Consider the following 6,994-nt stretch of genomic DNA (forward strand, 5'->3'; position numbering starts at 1 on the left):
TACGTCTAAATGAAATCCAGCACAGCAACAAATCGGCTAAATATTTGGCAAATTTAATTAAACAAGGAAAAGAAAAATCAACTATTTCCACCGTAAAAGATAGCAATGGAAAATATGTTAACTCACAGAAATTAATAAGGTGTTTGAAGACTTTTATAAACGACTATACAGTGACGATTTAAACCCAGACACGGACAATATCAGCAAGTTCCTTAATGGGCTAAAAATTACCACACCTATCTAGAGAACAAGCAACAAGTTTAGACAGGCCAATTTCACCAGAGGAAATTTACATAGCTCTTAATAAAATGTCCATTAATAAATCTCCAGGCCCTGATGGTTTTCCAGTTGAGTTTTACAAACACTTCTGGCCAACTATCTCAAATCTATTCATTCGAATGTTGACAGAATTCACATCAACAACTAGAATTCCCTCGTCAATGAATACAGCTATGATCACACTACTATTAAAACCAGATAAAGACCCCTCCAACCCAGCTAACTACAGACCCCTTTCGCTGATCAACACAGACATTAAAATCTTTAGCAAAGTGCTACCCTCTAGAATAGAACGAGTCATGACAACTCTAATACATCCAGATCAAACGGGTTTCATCAAAGGTAGACAGTCCTCTGAAAACACAACACAACTATTCAAATTAATACAAATTTCAAATAAAAGTAATGCTGATGACTTTGTATTATCACTAGATGCAGAGAAAGCTTTTGATAAAGTTAACTGGAAATTCCTCTTTTCATGTTTATCAGTATTTGGTTTTGGGGAATCATTTACAGGGTGGATCAGAGCACTTTACACTTCTCCAATGGCCACAGTCACAACTAACGGGATAATTTCAAAAAATTTCAGATTAAATAATGGCACTAGACAAGGGTGTCCCCTGTCACCGTCTCTCTTTGCTCTCTTCATCGAACCCCTTGCAGCTTTAATCAGGGAAAATAAAACAATTTTAGGAATACCAACACCAACTAGGGAACACAAAATAATAATTTATGCAGATGATGTGCTGATCTTCCTTAGGAAGCCAGAGTCTCCTCTTAAAGAATGTTTTGACATCATCAAATCCTTTTCTAGTATCTCTGGTTATACTGTGAACTGGTCAAAATCAACTATTTTACCACCTCTTAAGGCTAAATCATGTCAGTCAATGTTAGTTTCTCCTCACGATCTAACAGTAGGCAACATAAAATATTTAGGAATCAGTATCTCCCCAAATCTATCAGAATTGTTCTCCTTGAACATCTCTCCACTACTTCAAAGGATACAGGATGATTTAAGTCGCTGGACGAAATTACCATTATCACTTATAGAAAGAATAGAAACAGTTAAAATGTCATTCCTGCCGAAAGTCAACTACCTATTTACAATGATTCCCATCACACCAAACTGTTCCTGGTTCAAATCACTGAATACTGCCATTATCAAATTCTATTGGAAAAATAAAACTCCAAGAATAAAACTAACTACATTGCAAAAACCAAAGACACAGGGGGGACTTGAAGCCCCTAATTTAGAACTCTATCACCTCTCCTACCAGCTAAAATACCTAACTCAATGGCTGCATGGTCCAAAATCGGACTCTTCCTGGCTCGACACGGAACAGGCTCATTGTAACAACCTCTTATTGTCAGATCTTCCAATTATAACTCAAACTATTAAAAATCACCAATGCTTTAATACTCTAACGATAAATACAACATTAAAAGCTTGGTGGAGAACCTTAAAAATCACCAAATCCCAAAAAATAGCCCCTTCGATACGTTCACCCATCTGGCAAAACCCAGACTTTACGATCAACAAAAAAATGGTAAACTTCAGCAGCTGGAAGGAAAACGGTGTTACACACCTGCACCATATCGTAAAAGGTAACTCGCTTGTTGGGTTTTCTGAGCTTGTTGATAAATTTAATATGACAAATTCACATTTCTTTGAATATATGCAATTGCATTCTATTATTTTACCAATAGTCAGACAAAATATGGCGACTAAAGACTCTATCTTAGTGAATAAAATACTAAACATCCCTAATACAAAGAAAATAATATCCAAAATATATTCAGTACTGAACCAGGCAGACACCTCCATATGCATACCAACCTCAAAATGGGAAGAAGACCTGGCTATGAGCACAAACCCTGATTTTTGGAGTCAAATATGCCGGCGGGTGGGGCCTGTGGGGCCTTGGGCCTGGTGGCGGTGGCCGCTGGTGCCGCGATGGCCCCGTGTGCCGGCGTGGGGGTGGCCCGCTTCCGGGGGGGTCTTTGGTGGTGTGCGGGGGTTGGTGCTGGCGGGTTGGTTGGGGCGGTGAAAGGGGGGTTGCGTTGGGGGCGGTGCTGGGGCTGGTGGGTTGCTGGTTCGGCTGACGGGGTTGGCGGGTGAACCGTTAGGGGTGGGGGTGGGGCTGGGGCTGGCCGGGTGTTCTGGATGGCCCTCCGGCCCTGATGGCTTCACCTGGTCTGTTGTGGGGGGCTGTAGGGGCCTGTCTTGGGGTGGGTGTCTGCTGCAGCGGTGGCTGTGGACCTCTACTTGCCCTGTGTGGCATGTGCTGTGGTGGGGGAGTCTGTCGCCCTTGGTCCTGGGGGTGCGTGGCCGGGTAGGCGGTCTTTCGGGGGCTTCCCGGGTGGTGGGGCTGCACACTGGGCAGGGACATGGTAGGGGGACGGCAGACGACCTGCTACACTCTCACCCACCACTACTTAGCAGTCACTGATCTTCTTCAGATTACATCGTCTATACAAGATGTAGTCTACCTGTGTGCTCCTACCTCCACTCTTATAAGTTACCTGTTGGGAGAATATGTCAAGTTCTCGATGCCTGGACAGACAACAACCAGAGTCAAAACTTGTTACTCGCGAGGGGAGACACTCAGACCGTAGAGACGCTCAAACAATCTCAGTGAATACCAACGATCTGTGTCTCCCTCACTCTTTTTATTTAGTTTCACAGCTACGTCAGCCACAACCAGGCAGTAACAGGTTTACAGATACGATGAACGATGATTAGAAAGAGCACACGCGCTGGCGGGAGTTGATCTTCGGTTGGCAAAAATAAGACAAGAACCATCTTCAGTTTGTGGATTAAACGTCATGGTATGTGGTCTTATCAGTCATGAGGCACAGGTTTTTATCAGTCATGAGGCACCCGACTTGTGAGGGGCACATTTTGATCACTTAAATTCTTATTATTAACATTACCCTATGCTCATGCCTCTTCTGGAAAAAAGTATTCACTTCAGCCATTTCCAAACTCTACCACCATCTGTCCCTCTGCTTTCCTGTCCTGGATATCAGACCTGCCAATCACTTCTTCATCACCTCATTTTCCTGCACCAACATTTCCATTGAAGTCTCTACCAGTTCTCTTCACTTCTTTTACCACTTATACTATTTAACATCACATATTCAATTTCAAGCTTCAGACTCATCAGTCTATCTGACTTTATCTGACTCTTTATACTTCCTAACAGACTCCTCTGTTAGTATATACTAAACCCACTTCATTTGTCTTCCCATCAATACCATAGTAGTACAAGCTTCTCGCCTCGCTCCTTTTCCACCTGGTCACCTGGACACAGAGTATATCCACCTTCCTTCTCTGCATCATGTCAATCAACTCTCTAGCTTTTCCTGTCCTCGTCCCAATATTCAAAGTCCCTACTCATAGTCCCAGACGTCCTTACCACTTTTCTCTCTGTTTCTGAACCCGCCTTCCTCCCCTCCTCCTTCAACACACAATTGCCCGATTTCCACTGTTACCCTGTAGGTTATTGGCACTAATGGCGGTCATTTTTAACCCAGGCCTCGACTGAGCCGGTATGGTAGTCATAGTTTCGATTCGCATGTTTTGTTTTGGAACAGGTTTTACGACAGATGCCCTTCCTCACACAACCCTCTGCATTTATCCAGGCTTTGGGCCAGCTCAAAAATACACTCGCTTGTGACCCCTTAAGGCTGCATTAAAAAAAAAGAAAATCAAAAATTAAAATAAGAATAAGAGAGATGTTAAATGATAAGAAGAAGAAAAAAATAAGAAGGAAAATTAAACTATGAGACAAAAAAGGAAAACAGTAAAGAAACAACAAACTTTGATTTCAAAAGCAGAAACTTTATTGGCAGCTCATCAGCAAACAAAACATTGGCTCCATATGTGCAGAGGTTTGGTTACATCATAGTCTCCGACAGTGGCCCCCAAATGCTGTCTGGGGACTGGTATCAGTCTGTGATGCATTTGTTTATGGGCCAAAACAGGAAAAAAAATATTTATACAATTTTTGTCTTTTTGTTTTTAATCATCTGAAAGATGTTTTATTTTGAAAGAAGTGAATGTTTTTGATCCCACATTAGCCTGTGACTCTTGACACAAGACCCTTGAAGTAAATATCTGTAAACCAGTAAAATGAGTGAAACGCAAACTTTATATAATTTATTTTTTACTGTTCTGAACCATAGGTCCTTAAAATTACTGCAGACATGCTAGTGAGGCAAAAAGCTAAAAGCTAAGGCTAAAGGAGCCTTTCTATGCGAATTCATCCTATAGCCCCAACCACGTGAACGTGCTCGACTGGGGCTCCTGCTGCGTCGATTCTTGAAAGGTTTGCTGTTGGACCTCAGGGGTGACTGGCTGCGTCGATTCTTGAGAGGTTTGGTGTTGGACCGCACCGGTGACTGGCTGCGACCGCGATCTCGGCTGCGTGATCTACTCCGGGACCGCGAGGACATTTCACCCCATTCTGCTTCTGACCCCCTTTGAGGACGCAAGCTGATCTCATCCGACACACAAAACTTGTCCACGCCGACCTTATCAAAGCAGCGTTTGCACTGATCCTGCAAGCAGCGGTAGATGTTATTACGGCCAACACTCTCTGCAAGGTTCTCAAGGGACTGAGCTAACTTCTCCTGAGTGATGGGCGGACCTTTCGCCGGTTGGAAGATGTTAGAGAACACCAACGCACGACTCGGCCATTTATTGATGACCTTGATTCTCTGGAGGATGTTTGCTTTGGTAGACGTCGCAGTCTTGGAGAATCTTGTTCTTCACAATTTCATCATTGTCATCGATTTGACTGACGTTGTACCCACTGTTCTGATCCTGGGGGACCCTGACGACCAGACTGAAGATGGGACTTTTGCTGTTGGAAGAAGAAGAACATGATGTATAAGTATGATTCAGCACCTCTCTTCTCTGAACCCCTTCACAACCTCCAGATACTTCAACCGAAGCAATGTCAATCAGAGATTACAGACATGATCTTTCTACTCACACTTATGTCGACTAAGGGTTGGGACTATTTAATGTGTTCCTTTTGAGAGTTATAGGCGAAATAAATAAATGGGTGAATTATAACTTTAACGGCTCTGCTGCGGACAAAGTTCAGGGATGCAGCAGATCTTTGAAGGGCAATTCATGTGGAAAACCAACTCTCTTGTCTCACATGTTTTAAATGCTGAAGTCTTTATCAGCAAGATGCAGTAAGTCCCTCATCATGATCATGTTTTCAACACATTACTTTATAAATTCATTATCAATTCATTATGAAGTAATTATGGCTTCACTCCTCCTGCCAGCTGTAATCACACCCGCTTTGTTTATACAACTAGTCCCTTGGAGGTGGAGACTTCTGGGATTAATGACATGCAATGACAAACTTTGACACTTGCCCAATGATATCAGAGTGGGCTTGGTTATGGTAAACAAGATTTCATCTTCGAAAAAACAAATGTTTTCAGTGGGTGAGGCTTAAGATCATTTGTCAATATTTCAATGAAAAGAGAGTTTTGTACAAACAGACACTGATGAGAACAAGAGGTTTCAATATTCAAGAGACACTTAAATCAACGCTTTAGTTGAACGTTAAGATGACGGAACTAGTTAGAGAAGATAAACCATGTGTGACGTGACTTCTGGTACAAAACGATATCAACCTGTAAACCTGTGTAAAGCTAGTGGGAATTCAAAATGGTGAACAGAGTAAGTTAGTACGGAATTTATATTTATAGAGCGCTTTTCTAGACCAGGGTCACAAAGCACTTAAACAATCAAAACAATACTCCAAAAAAATATATACTCAAAAGATTAAGATAACACAGAGAACAACACAGAAGTCCCAGAAAATCACCTTTCTCCAGTGGTATGAATACAATTTAAAAAAAATTGAATGTTGCCATCAAATCCTTCAAGAGTTTCACTTGTCGCCTGATTTTAGATTTTGAGCCGACGTCAGCGTTTGTTACTACGGGTGTAGTTGAAACAAATTTACACCCTCAATGCGTCACATTTATTAAGTCTTGACTAAAAAAACATCATGGTTTTGTGTATTTAAAACGATTAAACTGTAGAACACTCACTTCGAGTCCTGGAGCGTCGGCTTGAATCTGCAAAGAAAAGAAAAGAGGTTTAGCAAACTTGGTTTCTTATTAAGTAAAGTAAAAATTGAATAAATAATATAATCTCAGGTTTTTAATAACATATTCATTCATTTTTGATGCTTTATCTATAGCGAAATTAAGGGGAAAAGACAGTACTTTAAATAGAAATCAAAGCAACCAGACATTGAATATATTTTAAGGTAAAAACAATGTTCATAACAATTAAAACTGCTCTTGAGAAAAACAACAGTGAAGTTAAAACTAAATATATACAAATCATTTTGTGAGGGATTAATTACTTAATTATTAATTTCACGTCATTTTCTCAACATTATTTTAGTTTTGTAGACCTGTTCAGCAGCTGGTTCACCCCCTCTCTCAGGTTGTTCACATCCACGGCAAGTCCAGGACCAGCAGACCGAGGGGGGTCATCTGAGGAGAGAGATGACATCAGCGAGAACATTCAGGAGATTGAGGAGACGTCTAGGCTCACCTTCTCTGCTGCTGAGGACGAGTGTGTGAGGACGAGTTTGTGACGTCGAGTGTGAGACACCTTTTTAATGAGACTTTAATGAGAAGACACTTGACATCAGTATTGACCTTATTTGTC

Source organism: Callionymus lyra, chromosome 1 (assembly GCF_982586985.1).
Source record: "Callionymus lyra chromosome 1, fCalLyr1.hap1.1, whole genome shotgun sequence".
Lineage (NCBI taxonomy): Eukaryota > Metazoa > Chordata > Actinopteri > Syngnathiformes > Callionymidae > Callionymus > Callionymus lyra.